Source organism: Amblyomma mixtum, chromosome 7 (assembly GCF_055824585.1).
Source record: "Amblyomma mixtum isolate Tamu chromosome 7, ASM5582458v1, whole genome shotgun sequence".
NCBI classification, from domain to species: Eukaryota; Metazoa; Arthropoda; class Arachnida; order Ixodida; family Ixodidae; genus Amblyomma; species Amblyomma mixtum.
The window spans coordinates 63,920,914-63,941,578 of NC_143018.1; the positions used below are offsets into that span (position 1 = coordinate 63,920,914).

General features: G+C 52.5%; 1 long non-coding RNA gene and 1 pseudogene across 1 annotated transcript; both read left to right on the forward strand.

Annotated features, from left to right (window-relative positions):
* Positions 1–20,665, forward strand: part of LOC149336299 (calcium-activated chloride channel regulator 1-like) — a 140,998-nt pseudogene that overhangs the window by 72,164 nt on the left and 48,169 nt on the right.
* Positions 11,462–13,297, forward strand: LOC149336300 (uncharacterized). Its single transcript, XR_016284249.1, has 2 exons — positions 11,462–11,886; positions 12,667–13,297. It is a non-coding gene; the product is annotated as an uncharacterized LOC149336300 (long non-coding RNA).

Below are 20,665 nucleotides of genomic sequence, written 5' to 3' on the forward strand. Positions count from 1 at the left end.
CACCCCACCAACCAAAGCAAGCATTTTGCGTTGATTCACCGCTTTGGTGTCTTTCGTTTTTGGAAACGTAGTTTTCAACGTACAGAAAAGAGCGTCTCCTTTCGTCGCAATGGTGTCTGCTGCGGTACGGCGTCTTGCAGGCAGGCGCATATGGACGGGAAGGCTGCCGTGGCCACCGTCGGTTGGCGGATCAGGCTGCCATGGAGAAGCACGTTTCCTACGAACCCCTTCGCATTTTTGTGAGCAACCGTACACTTCTGACGAACGCGGCTCTGTAGGGAGCTAAAAGGAATGCCTTGTACCTTGCGTATGGACTGCCTCGGCCGCGAGCTCCAGCAGTTTCTTGACGGGTTTGCGCGCGAGAACCGCCTGAGCAGGAGCTGGCATACGAGTGTGCCAGTTGCTCGCTTGAACGTGACGCCGTCGTATTCGTGCCACCAGTAAAGTGACCTGATCGCGATGATTGAAGAGAGGAGCTTTCCATGGGATATAACAGGCCTAAAATATGAATGGCGCGGTCTGAAGGAATGTGTGTTTCAAGAAATCGCTAGGTCGTACCGTATTTCACAGGTGAGCGCGAGTTACCGGCCCTGCTATTTTGGAACTTGAGATGAACAAGAAAGCAGTGCCGCATTTATTTCTTTAGGACAGCAAAAAGAATAACTCTGCTGGGTTCCCATTACATTGCTAGAATGATGCGTATAATTTTACATTTTTTTGTACCCTGACAACGTGGTACAAACTGCATGAATCTGCCGAGATGGGGGCGTGATTTGTAGTGACCGGCGGGTTTGATAATGCTTTGTGGGACCGCAGCGCAAAATACGAAATGCCTAGAGGTAGACACAGGGCACAGAATGTAGACGCATGTAGCCCTTGTTTGATTATCCCGCATCAAATATTCGAAAACGCCTTTTTCAGGCGCTCTTCGCAGCCCGTCGATCATCCAGCGTGGTTTCTCTGCGGTGGCGGCTCGTCGTCCGAGTCCGTATCGACGGTGCAGTATAGCAGTAAGGCTGAACCTCAGCCGCCGCGCACGGTCTTAGTTCGTCCGATATTCTGCAAAACCACCAGTAGCTACGCAGCGCAAATCGTCTCTTGTTTCCTCACCTGTGCATACGCACGGAGGAGAGCGCGCGAGCAAGAGCAGAGAAGCGCCGGGGAACGCGATTGAAGTGGTTTTTCTGGTGTGACAGAGTTTCTGAACAAGTTCCACACATGTGGCCAACACAGACTGGTGGGAGACCGCGACACGTTTCCCTTCTGTTCGAGTTGACGCGATGTGACAGGATCGCCAACCAGACGAAACCACTGTTTTCGCAGTGCGGCCTTAACACACGACTGCGCAAGCAGTAACGTGTTCGTCACCACTGTGAATCTGGACGAGCACCGCCACAAGGCCGACACCACTGGCATCACTGTGGATCTCTGTAGCTGCGGTGGGATCAAAGTGGGGAAAAGGTTTTCTGAATCCACAGCAAATTTCAGCTTGTTAGAACCGCATTCGACTCTCCACACAAAATGGCAGTCCTTACGCTGTAGAGAAGTGAGAGGGTGTGCAAGGTGCGCGGAATCGGTAATAAAGCGGCGCAAATATTAACACAGGCCAAGGAAATTCCGAAGGGCTTTCAGGGCTCGTGGTTCTTCAAAATTCCGAACGTCACCAAGAGTCCGTCGATGGGGCCAGATTTCCTCCACATCCACGAGGAATCTAAGGACGAAAGTTTGCCGCTCTCCGAAATAGCACTTCTTAAAAATAAGGAGGAATGCAGCCTTGCTGATGCAGTGGAGAACCATACCGAGGCTTTCAATGTGCTCTTTAAAGGTCTTGCTAAAGATGATGACGTCCTGAAAATAGCACATGCGTATATAATATTTTAATCCTCGTGGGACCGTATTCATTAAAAGCTCGAATGTGGCATTCACATCGCCCAAGCGGAATGGCATGAAGAAGCCGTCGGGAGTCACGAAGGTGGTTTTCTCTCTGTGAAGGATGTACTGGTAATATCCAGTACACAGATCGGATTTCAAAGGGTGATCAGTATGACGCCGAGTAAAGGCGGTCCACAGCGTCATCAATGCGCGGTAATTGATACACGTTTTTCTTTGCCATCGCATTTAAGGGACGATAATGGACGCAGCGAGCTATAAAAAGAAAAATGATGGGTGTAATGCTAACAGACCGGATGCGGGCAGAGTGGGCGAGGGAACAAACACGGGATAGAGACATCCTAGTCGGAATCAAGAGGAAGAAATGGGCTTGGGCAGGGCATGTGATGCGAATGCAATATAACCGATGGTCCTTAAGAGTAACGCAGTGGACTCCAAGAGAAAGCAAGCGCAGCAGGACACAGCAGAATGTTAGGTGGATGGATGAGCTGAAGAAGTTCGAAGAGACACTGTGGCCGCAGCTGGCAAAGGACACCGTTAATTCGAGAGACATGGGAAAGTTGTTTGCCTTGCAGTGGGCGTAGTCAGGTTGATGATGATGGTGATGAATCGATGCAAAATCACCGTGAGATGTCTTTCTTCCTCACTAGTATTATGGGCGCGGCCCACGAACTGGAAGACGGCGGAATGACTCCATCCCGCAGCATCTCTTGGACCTAACAGTTAATGATTTTGCCCTCAGCCGCAGATACCCGATACGGTTTCTGAAGAATGGGATATTTATTCCTCGTGTTAATTTTACGGTGCATAGGAGATGCTGGCAAAGATGAAAGAGTCACGCTGTGGCTAATGTCGAACACGTGGCAATGAAGCACGATTATGTCGTGCAGTGCACATCGCTCGGGAGAAGGGAGCGATTTTTTTTGCTGTCTCTCGCAGCTGAGAATAATAGTCCGATGTTTCGGATGCTGGCCGGCGAGAATCGGAAACGGCCGAGACAGTGTCGGTAACATAGTCGTGAGATCTCGCTAGTTTAAATCGAGACGAAAGGTGCACTGGTTGTGTGGTTCGGTTCACGACCCACAAAACCGTGCAACAGTCCGCTGCGCCCTGACCGCATGTCGTGGTGTTCGTCTCTCGTCTGTTGTGTCCTCGTCTTTTGCTGCGCTACAGTGTATGGGCACAAATATGTTCTTTTTACACTGGATATATCTCCGGTTAAATTAGGGTGTTCCAAGGTCCCATTCGAATGGTGGAAGATTTAACCGGGACGAAAGCTGCTGGCTGGGCTGGCAGGGCCCCGTCTTGTGTGAGAAAAACACGTTGTCGTGAATCCAGGGAGGATATTTGACTTGCGCTGACCGGGTGTGTCATCGCATATAAATTTCGGCAGCTGCATTGTATAGTGTGGCGCCACACTGGCCAAAAAAGTCAATGTCAATGATTACATCACCCGTTGCCGGTCTAAAACAATGCATTTTGTCCAGAAACTTTCACCACCTAGTGCTATACACGCAGAGCAAATGCTGACATGGACTAAAGGGCGCGCAGATAGATGGCGAGGTCAATACGGGATATATGTTCGAGGCGGCCGCAGCTCTAACAGACGGGCGCGTCTCTATTATCGTAGGAGCAGGCAGGAGCCCGTTTCGACCGAGAACACAATTCAGGTGCGCGTCGAGGTGTTCGAGAAGGCATGGTCTCGGCTAGGTCACCTGGTAGGAGCTGGCTAGGTTGATGTCGTGGTTTGGAAGAGAGAGCCCTATCTCCTGAACTGTAACTGTTGCGCGGCTCCTCGTAGGCGCGCCGATGCCAGGGAGTGGGCAGCTCTATATGTAGCCCGAGAAGGGAGCACTCGTGGCAGGCTTGATCTCGTTGCACCTAGCAGCTGAGAGGTCAACTCCTCACGCATATCCGCCGAACCACTGTGGCGATATCTTCATATCTACGAAGGTCGACGCTGGCGGCACTAAGACATTCCATAGCCGACGTAATTAGTTTGAAATCAGCACCGACTGTAGTACCACAAATGCAAAGAAATGTTTCATTAACTCTGCCGTAGAGCCAGATTTCTTTGGTGATGAAGAAGCTTTAGACATCTTCGGCAGTTCTTTTTAAAATATTGTACGCCTGGTCTTCATGGAAATTGGTGAAGATCACGATGTGCAATGCACAGCGCGAGTGTGCGTTGCAATTTAACATCAGGCGTGATCGGCTGCGGCGATAATATAGTGCTCCCGTGCAGTGGACGGTGAAGCTTATCTGTTCGGGCCGCCTCGGGTTTGAAAGACGGCCTCGGGACAAGTCATTCTATTTTCGCATAGGCTGCCGCTATGATAGGTTTTTGCATGGCCACCTTCAGGGTCGAGCTTCACACTAACCGGGTGAGCCGGCTAGCCCTCTTGAAATGGTGCTTTCGCCCAAAATGTCGTGGTTTAGGAATGTCTTCTGCTTTCTCTCTTGAGAAGATGGAAAAGGTCCTTGACTCCTAGGTAGGCACGTTCATTGAATTAACATGCGGAAGCAGTATAAAAAGTTCCTAGAGACCGCTAAGCTGTTTGGCTATGTAGCGTGAGAGCTTTCGTCATGACCTCATGACGCAAATAACTTTGAACAGAGAATAATTACAGTGTCGTTATGGACCTTTCGTGTGCACACGTGGGGCCCGACGTAAACGAACGTCTTTCGCACATGCTCGAATATACTCCGAACCCGTTCTGCATATAGTTCTCTGCACAGTAGGCATCGAAGCCGCAGTAATGAATGTTCTGGCGCACGCCGATGCGTAATTTCAAGCCTATTTTCGAGCCCTTCCTGCTGTTCATCGGTGGTTTCGCTGGTGCGCCATTATCGGGGTCTTCTCGCATCTGCTCTAGCGCCCTTTCTACTCAGCTTTCGCTGCGCATCGACGCCGGCAACTTTCTGAACCGGCTGTGGACGCTGTTGCTTCCAATCGTCCCGCTGCACTGCATTCCGCGGCACTTGGCGGCGGCGCGTCGACGTTTTTGAAGCGAAAACCTTCACTAGGCTCGTCAACACCATGTCTGGCGTGTGCCTTGATAAATTTGAGCCACAGCTGCGCATGCGCGAAATCGAGCGACGTCACGCGGAGCGCACGTGGCCGCTGGTGCCGCAGCCGTCGTCGCCGCCGCGCGCTGACTGCGTCGTCTGAGCGTCGCCGCTTCTTCTCCTCGAGACCATTTTACCCTTCGCCGCTGCCGCGCGGTCGCCGCCGCCGTCCCAAGAGGAGAAGGCTCTTTCGCAAGGCGTTGCGAGAACGCGTGAGCGGCGGCGGCGGCCATAAAAGAGGCGGCCATCCTCGCCGCCGTTCGACCTTTCGCCGCAGCCGTGCGCAGCGCACATTTGAGACAAGTATATAAAGCGCGCTTGCCCATTGAACAGGCGCAGACACTCGCCATGGAAGAAGAAGAAGCAACAGTTGGACGGCGCAGAAACACCGATCGAGAAGTGGTAGCTTCGGAGCTGGCTGTAAAGCAGTATTACAGGTCGTGGTAGCAGCATCCCACCGCTGACACCAGTTGTTACGAGTCGTGGTAGCAGCATCCCACCGCTGCCACCAGTTGTTACGAATCAGGTAGCATGGTCGTGCCGGAGAGGGGAATGAGGAAGGTCGGAGACGAGGTTACGGGAAAGACAAGAAGAACTTTATTCAGGTAAATTTACATTATATACAAACAGCAACTGAGAGAACGTATCAGTAAGAGTCTCGAAAACAAGGAGTTGATGACGAGAAGCTACATGGCGATGAGTTCGATTGTCAGGAGCTACTCGGCCGTACTCGTCGCCGAGTTTTATAGCGTTCCCTTTCCCTGGACTCCCTAGGTGGGGGCCGGGCTTGTCGAGGAAGGAGTGTATTGAAAAGTCCACTGTGGCACCCATCACACACCCTTTCATTAGGGAACACACCCCCGTCACGTGTCGAGATGTAGAGGGTGCCGTCTACGTCGCGCAGACACCGGAATGTCGGAGAGCGGCGTTCCCGCGCTTTTCATGTGGTCGCACGTGCAGGGTCCAGGCTACATGCAAGTCCACGCGGTGCAGGAGAAACACTCTCTGTTAACTTCTTCCTAGAAGACGGACGCTGCTGTCAAACTTGATGACTGGACCCAGCTGACACCCGGGCCCCTTGGAATGTCAAGTACTGCCGACCGTGGCAGCTAACTTCTTTCTGTAGAGGAGGGTACACTGCAGAGCTGGGCTGGCCAGTTGCGGGGTGGATTACTGACTTCGCTTCCGTGGCTAATCCAGGCGTTGACCCCGCGTGCCTTTCGTGACTCGTCGGCATTCCGCTGCAACCGAGCCGATTTTTCCTCACGACGAAGGCGAAACGTAACAGCAGCGAGAGCTTTTCGCTTACCCAGGCTTAACCTTAGCTCAGCCACAGCCAATTTTCGTAAAGGAGCTCCTCTTGTGTGGGTAATGGTAGCCTGCGAGAGCCCATCACTTCTGACTCGACGTTTCATTTACCTTCGCTATAGCAGCGCTGCCAGGAATGGATTCTCACTCGGCTAACAAGCGCTTGCAAGCTGATGATTTGACCGGCCACATGTGAGCATGTGCGGCGCGCGCAGCGTTCCGATTGGTCCAGCTGTTGTGAGCGCGCTTGGCGCGAGCCAGCACTGTTAACAGGCAGGACACAACGCGAGTGATTGGTTTATTGGTTTGGTTTGTTGGGGTTTAACGTCCCGAAGCAAGTCAGGCTATGAGGGATGCCATAGTGAAGGGCTCTGGGAATTTCGACCACCTGGGGTCCTTTAACGAGCACTTACATCGCACAGCACACGGGCTGCTAGAATTTCGCCTTCATCGAAATTCAGCCGCCGCACCCGGGATCGAACCCGCGTCTATCCGGTCAGCAGCCGAGCGCCATAACCACTGAGCCACCGCGGCGGGGCACAACGCGAGTGAGGTAGCCGAGTGGAGCTCTCTCGTTTAAACTGAAAAGATCAAGCACTAAACTATTTTAGCCCAACTACACAATACAGCGGCGTGCGCGAAACTTCTCTCGAACAATATTTTCTCTTAATGTACGATTGTTTAAGTATTCTGGAAAATCGCCGCAGGTAATAAAACAGATGTCGTTATTTAGAGCCACCTGTTTTCTAACCCATTCCATCTACTTGTAGATTTGCCACTAATACTAGTGGAAATTAATAAATAAAGATAGCAGTGCAAAAGAAAGTACCAATCCAGAGAGAGTTCAATGGCTATGACAACTTGTTTCATAAAACTGCCCGCCCGCCCCGCCGCGGTGGCTAAGTGGTTATGGCACTCTGCTACTGGCCCGAAAAATGGGGGTTCGATCCCGGCCGTGGGTGTCGATTTCGATGGAGGCGAAATTCTAGAGGACCGTGTACTCTGCGATGTCAGTGCACGTTAAAGAACTAAATGTGGTCGAAATTTCCGGAGCCCTTCACTACGGCGTCCCTTATAGCCTCAGTTGCTTTGGGACGTAAACCCCAATGAACCAAACCAAGCCTAAAGGTGCCCGCCCGACTTATCCGGCTCTTATTGTCGTTTGGAGGCTAATGAATACAGAATCCTCGCGAATAAATTGAACGAGCTAGTGAGCAAGCGGACGAAGGAACGAACGAATGAAAATTGTTTTCTTATTCCAGCCTCTCAACGCCGGACATGTCAAAACGAATCAAGGTGACCTTCGACGAAGCGCAGCAGAAAGAAGGCCTCGCCCAACGAGTGGTGCTGGTGCTGGACGTTTCGGCAAGCATGATCGTGAGCACGCTTTTTTGGCGGTCATTTGCGTGAATGTGAAGAGATGCACGGCGCCCTTGTAACGATCATACGGCGCCCACAGGGCCCCAATAAACACTGAGTTCGCATATAATTTCAGCAAACTTTTACACAGATCTCTAGTATTCTCCCATGAAACGCTTTTTCTTTGTTAAACGTGTAGAGGCGGAAAATATTCCGCCGCGGGTTCTTACTGTGGAATAATGTGTAAAGCAGTGCGCATGCATTGAGATGTGAATTTACGCTGCGCTTTGCATACAATTCACGATGGAATTTAATTGCATTGCAGCTTCAATTTCCAAAGCCTGAGGGCGGTTATGACTTCACAAGTAGTGGGTTTCACGCAATACCATCAAGAGCCGCAGTTAAATACAGCTTTATTAAACGTTTGTAGAGACTTCACGGAACCGCATGGCGCTAAGCGCGCGCCAGTTAATTGGTAAATTGCTTTTTGAGGAAAGGAAATGGCGCAGTGTCACAAATATATCGGCGGACACCTGAACCGCGCCTTAAGGGAAGGGAGGAAGGTAGGAGTGAAAGAAGAAAGAGAGAAGGTGGTGGTGGAAACTTTTATTGCCAATGATGTAAATGGTGGGGGCGAAGCCCCCTACATGGCACTTGGATGCCTCCTCAATGTGAGGGGGAGGCACCCTTCCAACGCGAAGGATAGCCCTTGGAGCGCAATCCTTCTGTGAGCGCTGGAGATGATCCGGCGCTGGTCTTGAGCGGACGAGCTGGTCACAAGAGACTCCAAGTAAGACTCCGCCGCGGTTGGTGATGGGGGATGAGGGAAGGTGGGGCATGTGAGGAGGGTGTGTAAGAAGTCTCCTGGTTTGCCGCAAAGTTTGCATGATGACGGGAATTGGTCTGGGTATCGGGCATGCAGCAGTATTGGGTATGGAGCAGTTCGGGTTTGTAGTTGTCGCCGATGTGCAGCCTGCGCTATGGTGAGGGATGGAGCTGGGGATGCGTATTCCCTTCGTTTTTCTCGGTAGTACGAGAGAATATCACGGAAGGAGAGCAGGCGCTCCGAGGCTCGTAGAGGGGGCTCGACTCCTGCCCGGAATGTGAGACCTCGGGCTAGGGAATGAGCCTCCTCGTTGCCAGGGAGGCCTGCAAGTACTGGCGTCCAGATGAGGGTGATGAGGCGCCGGGGCTGCCAGAAACGTAGTAAACGAGCAGCGGTGCTGGATATGTAGCCCTTGGCATAATTTAAAATTGCAGATTTGGAATCGGAGATAATTTTTGTGGCAGATATAGAAATGAGAGCAAGCGCGATGGCTGCCTCTTCTGCCTCTGTGGTCGAATTGGTAATGATAGAGCTGGAGGTTAGAAGCTTTGCATTATTGTCGGCTACCGCCAGGGCCATACGGGAGCCTGTCGTATATTCCGCTGCGTCCACGTAGACCACCTCATGGTCCTCGCTATACTGTTTGTGAAGGGCCCGAGCCCTTGCTACTCTGCGTTCCCTGTCTCGCTCAGGGTGCATGTTCTTGGGGATGGGGGTTCCTTTGAGGTCAGAGCGGAGGGTAGCAGAAACGGGGACCCCCTCGGTAGGCTCTGTAATTGGGGTCAGGCTCAACTGAGACAATAAAGTACGACCAGCCTCTGAGCTGGATAGACGGATAGATAGCTACCATAAAGGTAGCTTCTTTTAGCTCCTCATAGGTGTTGTGTACACTGAGTTTGAGGAGTCGGTCGTTGGATGTGCTGGGGGGAAGATGTAGAGGCGTTCTGGTGCAACTACGTAGGAGCGCATTAACCCGGTCTCTCTCCTTCTGTTTGAGGGGTAGGTATGGAAGGGCATATGTTGTGCGGCTTATGGGTGAGGCGGGTGAGGCGAGCCTGGGTGAGGCGAGTCGTGTTTCGCTCGCGTAGGCCAGCCCTGCGGTTGGCTATGCGGCGAATCAGTCGAGTGGTGTGTTGAGCGTGTGTTTGAAGTGTCTTTATGACTTCTCCGTGCGCACCGTGGGAGTGCAGAGCCAGTCCTAGCACGCGGATTTTGTGTACTAGTGGGATGGGATGGGTACCTAGGGCGAGGGAGATGGGTGCATTGACTGAATCGTCTTGCTTGTGCCGGTAGAGGAAAAGCTCCGATTTTGAAGGGGAGCAGGTTAGGCCACGCTCCCGTACATATGCGTCGATGGTGGTTAGTGCCAATTGTAGGTGTTCTTCTATTTCGGCATCGCTGCCATGGTTTGCCCAGACAGTGATGTCGTCGGCGTAGAGGCTGAAATGGATGTCGGGAATTTGAGCTAGCTGTTGTGGTAGGTTAAGAAGTGCTATGTTGAATAAAATAGGGGAGAGGACGGCTCCCTGGGGCGTACCTCGTGCTCCCAGCGTGATCCCTAGTAGGCTGTGGTCGCCGAAGGTAAGCGTGGCTGTGCGGTGGCTGAGGAAGTCTCGGATGTTGTTGTACATCCTGGCGCCGACTCCCAGGGTCGTAAGGTTTTCTAAGATAGCTGAGTGTGTAACGTTATCAAATGCCTTAGTGAGATCCACCTCTAGGATAGCTTTAGTGTTGGAGGTGTGTGAGTCGAGAATGTGATGTTTTAGCTGCAAGAAGACGTCCTGTGTGGAAAGCCCTGGTCGAAATCCAAACATGCCAGTGGGCATGAGATTGTTGCTTTCTAGGTATTGGCAAAGCCTGCGCTGGAGTACATGCTCCATGAGTTTGCCAACAGAAGATGTGAGGGAGATGGGTCTGAGGTTAGAAGTAAGCAGAGGTTTGCGAGGTTTGGGTATGAAAATGTTTCTCGCCTCTTTCCATTGTGGTGGGAGGGTGCCCAGTCGCCAGCACTCATTAAAGTATTCTGTAAGTGCAGCAATGGATTGTGCGTCGAGATTCCTGAGAGCTTTGTTATGTACCCCGTCTGGGCTGGGAACTGAGGACGTGTTAAGTGTCTGGAGTTCAGCCTGTACCTCTGCTTCTGTAATAGGTTGGTCAAGCTGGTCGTTAGGAGTGCCTGCATAATCAGGGTGGTGTGCAGGAGGGTATGTGGGGAAGTATTGATATCGAAAGTCTTGGAGGAGGTCTGGTGGAGGTATATCTGAAGTGTGCATGAGCTTGGTGAGGGCGTGTCTCTGGGTAGTCTTAGAGTGAGTGGAGTCTATTAACTGCCGAAAAAGGTTCCAGGTCTGAGGCGCACTCATATTGCCATCAAGCTTGTTGCAGATAGTAAATTTCACAGGTTCTTCTTCTTTGCACCAGAGGTGCCCCGCCAGAGACGGTTGGTAACTCGAAGACTGAAGCTTATTTCTTCGCACCAGAGGTGCACCGCCAGAGACGGTTGGTTTATCTTGAAGACTGAAGCTTGATCTCTGCACCAGAGGTGCCCCGTCAGAGACGCTCTCACGATGAGTAGAATCAGGGATAAAGGGAATACTTATGTACAGTTTATGTACAGCAATTTACAATAGATATGAGTTAAGGCACTAGAGACAAACGGCAAAAAGAGACAAAACATCAAAAAGGACAAACCAAACAACAAAAAAGGTGGAACTGGCTAATACTAGGGGAGGCCCCTACTCGGCATAGCCGAAGATGCATAGCATCTCACCTTAGCTCAGAACCCCGCTACCCGCTCCGGCGCCCGGTTTTAAAGATCTAGAGGCCCGGCCCACATTCCGTAGCTTCCAATCATGTTGCGGTCTTAACATCATTGGTTCATCCAAGGCATGGCCAGCCCTCCAGCTTCCGTAAGGTAGAGCACTCTCTCCACCACAAAATAAAAACAAACACAAATAGACATTCGTGCCAGCACGTGCGCGAATCGGTACCGCGGGGCGGGGTGGACCAATACCTCCTAGAAAGACTTCAGGCCTGCACGCTCCCAAATGTCACGTGAGCAACGTCATTTCCGGTAGGCGATCGCCTCTTCGAGGGTCGGGAGGCGCGCGCGCACGAAACGAACCGACGAACCCCGCAGTCGGCGCGCGCGGACCAGCGGCAGGAAGCCTGCCGTTGCGTGCATCGTTCTGGCGTTGTTCTGTGTTTCTGCACTGGGTGCGCGTTCCTGCGCATGATCGGCGCGCGTGGTGGTTGTGAAGGAGTGAAGTGCGGCTATCAGCATGCCTTACAAGTGCTGTGTGCCGAAATGCCGGGGAAACTACGACGAAGACTCGAAAATTCAAGTCTGCTCATTTCCGAAGGACGATGCCCAGCGGAACAAGTGGCTGCGTGCAATACCACGCAAGGATTACCAAGTTACAGCTTCTTCAAGGGTAAGAACTGCTCTAATTAGCTTGTTGTGTACCTTCATGCCCGCTTTTACGCTGCGCAAAGTTCATTGTCAGTGCGAGCATATTGAGCGTTAGGCCTAGAATCCGTTGTGCCGCATAGAAGGACGAGGCGACTCTCAGAATGCTTCCTACGGCTGACAAGCGAAATTCTTTCGTGTTCATATTAAGGCGAAAGCCTTTAATGCCTCATACTGTCGTTAGCAGACGCGTCGGCAGCCGTGTCGACAGACGCGTCGGCAGGAATGCCGACAGACGCGTCGGCAGCCGTGTCGACAGACGCGTCGGCAGGAATGTCCACAGACGCGCCGGCAGCCGTGTCGACAGATCCGTCGGCAGTAATGTCGACAAACGCGTCGGCAGCCGTGTCGACAGATGCGTCGGCAGGAGTGTCGACAGACGCGTCGGCAGCCGTGTCGACAGATGCGTCGGCACGAGTGTCGACAGACGCGTCGGCAGCCGTGTCGACAGACGCGTCGGCAGGAGTGTCGACAGACGCGTGCACCTTAAAGAACCGTAGATGGTCGAAATTATCCGGAGTCCTCCACTACGGCGTCTCTCATAGCCTGAGCTGCTTTGGGACGTTAAACACCAAATACGATGTGTTTTCTGCGAAAAGTGTTCTTTCAGCCTGTGCTTGCATCAGGAAAGAATCTGCCAATACCAAAAAAAAAAAACTACCTTGAGCACGTATACATAATTAATGTCTTTCGGAGACACATTGATATCTTTTTGTGGTACAGTCCCCTGTTTTCGTTTTTGCAGGTCTGTGCGCTGCACTTCCATGAGAGCTTTATTAAAAAAAAACCGGCTATCATGACCCAAGGACTGGAAAGGTTATCTAGACTACTTTGCCGGTGCCACGACTGGTCCCTAGCGCTGTGCCTTCAATATTCAAGGATTGCCCATCGTACCTGTCCACACCACAGTGTTCCAAAACAAGAGAGGAGCATGTGCTTGTTTGTATGTGGAGTGTTTATTGCTTTGATTTGTTCTCGCAGTGCCATATTATGGGAAGTAACCGAGTTCCTCATTCTAGTCGATTGCAATTGTTTTTCATCATATATGTTTTGTGCGTAACCGTATGTTGCTAAAAGTTTTGTGTTATTTTGGACTGCGAACCATGACTGCCTTCGTTTCCTTGATGTTTGTTGCAGTGACCTGTTCTACTGTATGTGACATGGTCTAAGTCTTAAGTGTGACCATGAGTACAATTTATGTTTTCATATTTAAAGGGTATGTTTGTTTTACAAATCTGTGGTTACTACCTGGCAGTTCAATTTTGTTACCTTGATGCTTCATTAGTTCTGTTTACTGTATGTATATTATATTGTCTTACATTTATTTATAGCGCCTTTCCATGCCCAAAACCAATAAACCGACATTTGTCTTTTGATTGCCGACTAAATTTTGCCTCATTCTTGAATTATCAGCAAACAATAAACTCCCCATGGGAGCAGTAATTGTAGAACGCTGCAATAGGCACCATTACACAGTTTGCATGAAGGTGACGATCGAGTTGCTGTTGCCTCCATCATCCCGAATTCACGTGACGCACGCCGCTGAAGCCGAAGCCAGCGAAGCGAAACAACTGCACTGCAGAATTCTCGCGTTTTCTATCAGTTATTCACTCACCTAGAGTACTTTGTCAATCTTACTTCTCTAAAGAGTGCACTGCAGCTGACCAGGCCCCTAGTTATTTCACAGCAGGCTCTTCCTTTCTTTATAAATGAGCGCACGCCTATCTTTTTGTACGCTTGCAAAGCGGTCGCACTCGCGCTTAATACAGCGGTTGATAGAGAGCGACTAAACCATCCTAAAAAAGCGACACCAAGCGCGGCGGAGGTAGCGAGCGACGCGGCCATCCGCCTACTGGATGTGACGTCACTCGCGCAGCGCGCAGGCCTCAAGTCTTTCTAGGAGGTATTGGGTGGACACCCGTACTTCTTGGCGCGTTCGCGAGCGGTCGCGTTCCAAATAGGAGACGCTTCGCTTTGAGCGCCCCCAGCCGAGTTCCGATGACCCCGCGTACACTACCGATCCCTTACACGTCCTTCCCAAGATTCTACAAAGGGCTCAAATGCAACTTTTAGAATTATAACAAGAAAGGATCGGTACGGGTCACAAAACCACCCTGTGGGTGACATACCGCAGCTACACCAGCGCTGGCACCAACAAAACCAAAAGCAAAATGCAAAATGCACACACAACATAAGCAAATTCCACAAATACACACGGTGGCATGCCTGCCGTGCGCCGTAACACGGCGTCCAAATTGGTGGGTTGCACCCAGTTCACCACCTCCAAGTAGACACCCTCGTCCTGCTCGCGAACGAGCGCGCGCGCGCGCACACACACACACACACACACACACACACACACACACACACACACACACACACACACACACACACACACACACACACACACACACACACACACACACACACACACACACACACACACACACACACACTCGCAACTTGAGCGTTCAGTAGCACTCGCACGACGTCCGTAAGTGGCCACGTGAGCCTCCTTAGTCGCACCGAGCGTCCTAGTGTGCGTTCGAGCCACTACGCGTCTCAACACAATTAACGCCTAACTGCCACTCGGCTCATTAGGCTGGTGCCACAGCGGGGCAAGAACTCAACAGCTGGTGTCCTCCAGGATCAAACACGTCATGATACTCGATAGGTCCAAATCTTTGACCATGCGACGCCCCTAAGGGAACGCTCTCTCCGGCGCACCAGTACGAACAGCGTACTGCGTAAGGAACAGTGCGGCCGGCTTTGCTACATCTAATTTGACGTACCGCAGCCCGGAACGTACTGTTCCTCGCACCGACTTTCAATTTGAAAGCCACGCCCCTGCCTCCTGTTAATTCGCCTCGCTTGGAGCCATTTGTCCCGTTCCTGCACGGGCATGCAATGAAATTTCCGCTCCTTGCATTATAGGAGCTTGCCGATTTCGTGGCATCATATAACTCCGAGGCTACCTGCGCTCTTTCGCAGCCACTTAATCCTAATTTGCCTTGTGGCAAGTCGCCAAAAATTTCCCTGTCCTCAAATGAAAGGACTTTGCCATCAATAGTGCTACGTGGCACTTCATGCCACATGCCTGGCACAGTGTGCCGTTGCGGCAACGTTTGACCTCCTCCTATCCCTAGCTCGCCAGTCTGACGTCTGTCGTCGCTGGTCGTTTCACACTGAACCGACTGCTCTTTTTCGCAGCTTGCCTGAGACCGAGTTTTTAATCCTGAGCTCGCGTCCGCGTCCCTGGTGTCATTTGGGGTAGAGCTAACCTGTGCAGCTGGATCGTCGGAGTGCGCGTTCACCGCCTCTAACACCGCGACGCTGCGTTCCGTCAGGATACTTTCTTCACGAGAGATTCCAGTTTCGCGGAAAGCTGGCTCTCTTTTTACTTCTCTCTGGCTGTTTTCTTTTCCTGTGCTTGACAGGCATATGCCTTTGCTTTCCAGCACTGGCGACCTCTCTGCTCGGGACTCGGAGCAGTTCTCCCTGGCTAGTTGGCTAGCTCTCCTAGACTCTTTGAGCTTAGCCAGCTCGAGCTCTAGCTGCTGGCGCCTTGCTTCTAACGCCTGCAAATCCGGAGGTTTTTCCTCGCATTGCGGCGCCTTTCCTCCATTCACTTTTGCAAGCTCAGCCTGATAATGAGCTAAGCGCGGCTTCGCCAATTCCACTGTGTACCTCACATCGAGTGAGGGCCGGCATGGATAACCCTCCATACCGCCGTCTGTACCCCTCTACTGTCCTACCGGCTCGAACACATGAACAGGGACGTGAACAATGCGACGAAGGAAACTCACAGTTTCGATGCGTCGATCCGCACTGCCAGCTCCTCGGCGTCGCAGTCCACCGCCACTTCCACCGGACGCTGCGATGAGCTGTCGCACGCCGCTGGTCCTGTGCACGTTGTCACTTGCTGCGACCCGCCGGTGACCGTCAAGTCCTCGACGCGCTGCTTTTCTTGACCGGTTGCAGTCCCGCGTCGCTGAACTACTGCCGTGGTCCTTGCGTCCTTGCCGCCGTCTCTCCGCAGGTCCTTTCTCGAACGCTGCTGTTGCCTGACCGTCGCCTTTCTCCCTACGTTCAATCTTTTTCCTGCGCCGTCTTCCGATGGCCGCAGGATCCTGTCGACTGCGCCAGTAAATTTCACAGGTTCTTCTTCTTTGCACCAGAGGTGCCCCGCCAGAGACGGTTGGTAACTCGAAGACTGAAGCTTATTTCTTCGCACCAGAGGTGCACCGCCAGAGACGGTTGGTTTATCTCGAAGACTGAAGCTTGATCTCTGCACCAGAGGTGCCCCGTCAGAGACGCTCTCACGATGAGTAGAGTCAGGGATAAAGGGAATACTTATGTGCAGTTTATGTACAGGAATTTACAATAGATACAAGTTAAGGCACTAGAGACAAACGGCAAAAAGACAAAACATCAAAAAGGACAAACCAAACAACAAAAAGGGTGGAACTGGCTAACACTAGGGGAGGCCCCTACTCGGCGTAGCCGAAGATGCATAGCATCTCACTTCAGCACAGAACCTCGCTACCCGCTCCGGGGCCCGGTTTTAAAGATCTAGAGGCCCGGCCCACATTCCGTAGCTTCCAATCATGTTGCGGTCTTAACATCATTGGTTCATCCAAGGCATGGCCAGCCCTCCAGCTTCCGGAAGGTAGAGCACTCTCTCCACCACAAAATAAAAACAAACACAAATAGACATTCGTGCCAGCACGTGCGCGAATCGGTACCGCGGGGCGGGGTGGACACCCGTACTTCTTGGCGCGTTCGCGAGCGGCCGCGTTCCAAATAGGAGCCTCTGGGAGGCCTGCGATGTAGTTGAATGTGTAAGAGAATCTCGATGATGAACTGGTCGCTACCAAGATTCTCTTGTGTGTTGCACTATGTGGCGTGAGGGAGTAGATGTGCGAACGTGAGGTCTGGCGTAGTGTTTTTGCAGACACTGTTTCCCGTGCGTCTAGGAGAGGTGGGGTCTGTGAGCAGGGAGAGCCCGGCTTGTTGCGCGGCTAACCATACCCGACGTCCTTTCGGTGTGTCGTGTGGGTAACCCCAGGCTGTATGTGGGGCGTTAAAGTCTCCCACGACGAGTAAGGGGCACTTGTTGGCTATGCACTTCGCGAGGGTAAAGAGGCGTTCGAGTTATCTTGAAGGCACTTAGGGTGGCTATATACATTTAGGATGAAGACACTGTTCGCTCGAGCGAGTTGCGGCACAAGCTCAATAAGAAGGTGATCAATGTCTCCAATCACAATGGAATGGGAGATGGTGGTGATTGAACGACGAACCAGAAATGTTACCCGAGTGGGTGGGGGGGATGGGGGCAGAACAGGAGCATAGCCAGGTAGGGTGAGGGGGTTTGAGGGTTCCTGCAGGGGAAGGATGTCGGGTCCTGTAGCGCAGGACAGCAGTTGGTGGATTACGTGACGCTTCTGACCAAATCCCCGGCAGTTCCACTGCCAGAGTGTAAGATTACGGAGTGGAACTGCCCTCATGACAATCTATAAAGGACGGAGCTGTAACGGGGGGTTGGGAGCCCTGAACTATGGTAGAGATAGGGTTGGCCTGTTCCTCCGGTGCTTTGGGCTTCTTGCGTCTGTTTGGTGTGGGGTCACGCTTTGGGAGTCGGGACTCAGTATAGTTACAGCGTTCAGAGAATCCTTGCGTTAGCACATCGAATCGGTGGTTAAGAATAGCGTTGTCTTGTGTTATGCGGATTACTGCGTCTTTGATGGGTGTGCATTCCTCATTGATGCGAGTTATAGCGTCCTGCAATTTTGCCTCAAAGCGAGCTGCAAATGATTCAAGCAGGGTTGGCATGTTGTTTAATGAGATGGGTGTGGAGGGAGGGGGCGTTGTGCACGGAGGTGAATTTGTAAAGGGATCAGTGTCAGCCTCCATTGCTAGCAAATCAGGAGAGGAATTAGACTCGGAGTGGGAGGACGAGGTATCGGCGGTAGGCGGGTTGGGAGGAGGAGTTTAAGATGTGGTAGGAGCGGGAGCACCTGGAAGGGTAGAACCAGCGGCAAGAGCACTTATCTGGGCTTCCAGCTTGGCGATGTGTTGACGCAAGGCGGCGGCTTCTGCTCGGGTTGCTTTAGCTTCTGCTTTAGCCGCTGCTGCCTCCTCCTGAGATTTTGCCAGGGCTTGTTGTAGACTGCGTTGTGCAGTCAAGGATGTCGTGTGCCTGTGTGAAGAGGCAGAGGTGTCTGAGACTTGTTTCAACGGCACTGACCAAGCTGGTTTGTTTTGGTTGGGCTGTGGGAGTCCGGATGAAAATGGGGAAAATTTTCTCTGGATACGACCAAGTCGTGCTGCTGCGTTTGTGGGTGGTTTGGCTGTTTCCGTCCCTTGCAGGATCCCGTGCCTGTCAGGTGTGGGCCCTCCCGCAGAATGCACTTGGGCGTGCAAAGTGTGTATTCTTGGGAGTGTTGTGTTCCACAACGGAGGCAGTTATTTATTTGTCTTGGGACTCGGGCATACGTCGTGGCGGTGACCCGGCTTTCTGCAGTTTGTACAGGCATCCGGACTGCCACGGTTTGGGGTGCAGCGGTGGATGGCTCCCATGTATTTGATGGAGTGAGGGACTGTGGTGTTAAGGACGAGGTAGCAGCATCCCACCGCTGCCACCAGTTTGTTAAAGACGAGGTAGCAGCATCCCACCGCTGCCACCAGTTTGTTACATAAGAGGTAGCATGGTCGTGTGCCGGAGAGGAAATGAGGGACGTCTGAGGCGAGGCTGCTAGAAAAAGACAATGGGAGAGGACTTTATACAGGAATTTACATATTTAAAAGTGAGCTGCAGGAGCGCTGCATGACGACAGCTCCTCAGGAGACCATTCGATGACAAAGAGCCCCCCGGCCGTGCCGATGCCGCGGTTTTTAAGAGTTCCCTTCCCTAGGGCCTCTAGATGAGGGCCGGGCCTGCAGGGGAAGGAAGTTCTCACTGGCACCAATCACAGACACACACGCACTCTCTCACTCCCGAGAGATCACACCGCCGTCACGCGCTGGGAGAGGGGCGGGCGATGCCATCACCGTAGCGTAGACGCCGGAATGTCCATGAGCGGCGCTCCCGCGCATTACGAACGCGCGTTCACACTCGGTGTAGGGGAAACGCTCGCTCAACCGGGCAGACGGACGCGGCTTCCGTGGCAATCCAGGCGCTCACCCAACGCGCGTCTCGGGGTTTGTCGGCGTTTCGCTGCTGCCATGTCGTTGTCTTCCCCACGACGAAGGCGAGACGTAACAGTGGTTTCGTCGAAGGTGATTAGGATGGAGTGTATCTTTCCCATGCATCGTGCTGCTAGAATGGTGTATTCAGGATTTCTTTTGACCAGGTCATGGTACAGTTGAGTCGGCGTCTCGTCGTCATAGGCGTTCGTGATGACTCCTCTGGTAGCCCCCTGTGGTGGTGCTACGTATGCCGCGCAGGGATATGTTTTGCCTTCGATGGTGAGAGAGGTCAGTGTCTTGAGAGTCTCGACTGTTGGGAAATGTGTGGTTGCCATGGTGAAAGTATTGTTGGTCGGGTGAATCCGCAGGCAGAATTCGTCCGGTGGAATGATATCGAGCTGGGTCGGCACTGTCTTCAAGAGCCGGAGTGCTGGACACTAGGAGTCGTAGTTCACCTCGCGGGCGAACGACTACTCGAATAGCGTTCGGTGGAAGTGGTGGCAGCTGCTTGTTCCGCTGTACTGTGAAGCGAGCCTTCTTAGTCGCAGGTGGTAGACGGGCTTGCGTCTTGCCGCTCCCGGTTACGGCTGCTGCGTGGCGCGACGCGTTGTTGGCGTTCGGGTGAGCTGCGTCTGAGGTAGCGTTGTCGGAGCGGTAAGGTTTCGGCGAACTGGCTGGTCGGGAGGCATAGGCTTTATACACACCGGTGTCCAGTCGCTTGAGTTTTGCTCTTCCACGGTGATAGTGCGGCCTTCAACCGTTACCTCCAGAACAACGGCTGCCGTCGCCGACGGAGTCGACGGAGGGGAGGAATCCTAGTGCGGCCTAGCTGTGCGGCTTGGCGTCTCGGTCCGATAATTGCTCTTCTCTCAAAATAGGTCGGATTTTGCCCGTAATGGGCGGCTTTCCTGTCCTCCTTAGGCAGTTATGTCGGTTTTCGAGCAGATTAGTGGCCGTAGGAGAGATTGGGTAGGAGAAGCACGTACCGTTTGCCGGAGCCGACATTGCAGACATCCGCTCCCGTTGGCCCCCTAGCGGCGAATCAAGAAAGAGAGAAAGTGGTGCCGTAGTGGAGGTCTACGGAATAATTTCGACCACCTGCGCGTCATCAGAAGCGCTTTTATTCACACGTACGCGGTGACCACAAACAGTCGCCACGTGGAGGTACTTACTTAACTGAATTGGTACTGCTCGCGTATGCTTATCCGTGCCATCTCTCGCCGAGCATGGCCAGTGCAGTAGCCAGTTACATCCAAGGCGAGTATTTAAGCGAAGCCAGTCGAGTCGCAACCAACCAACCAACCAACCAACCAACCAACGAGCTGGGTGAGCTCGCGAAGCAACGCAACATTTACTTGTGCTGCTCTGAGGTCCGCTAATCCCTGAGGTGTGTCGTGTAGTGCTTACCTGGCGTCATTCTGCAGCCGTGGCACTCTCCCGCGTACGCCTTCATGCAACGTGTATTGCAAGTGCCTCAACCTCCAACGGATGCACTTCTGCCAGCAGAGCAGCAGTTCTGTGCGGTCGAGCACAGTGCGGGAGCTAAACACTACTTC